Raw genomic sequence first — 254 nt, forward strand, 5'->3', positions numbered from 1 at the left:
TATGTGTATATATTATATATATACATCTTCAATCATTTTCGTTATTCAATATCTGATGATGGACACTAAGATTGATTCCATATCTTTGCTATTGTGAATAGTGCTGTGATAAATATATGAGTGCAGATATCTTTTTAAAATATAATAGTTTCTTTTCTTTGGGGTAGATACCTAGTGTGATTGCTGGGTAGAATGGCACTTCTATTTTTAGTTCTTTGAGAAATCTTTACACTGTTTTTCCATAGGGGTTGTAC

This window comes from Mandrillus leucophaeus, unplaced genomic scaffold (genome assembly GCF_000951045.1).
Source record: "Mandrillus leucophaeus isolate KB7577 unplaced genomic scaffold, Mleu.le_1.0 Scaffold3, whole genome shotgun sequence".
NCBI lineage: Eukaryota > Metazoa > Chordata > Mammalia > Primates > Cercopithecidae > Mandrillus > Mandrillus leucophaeus.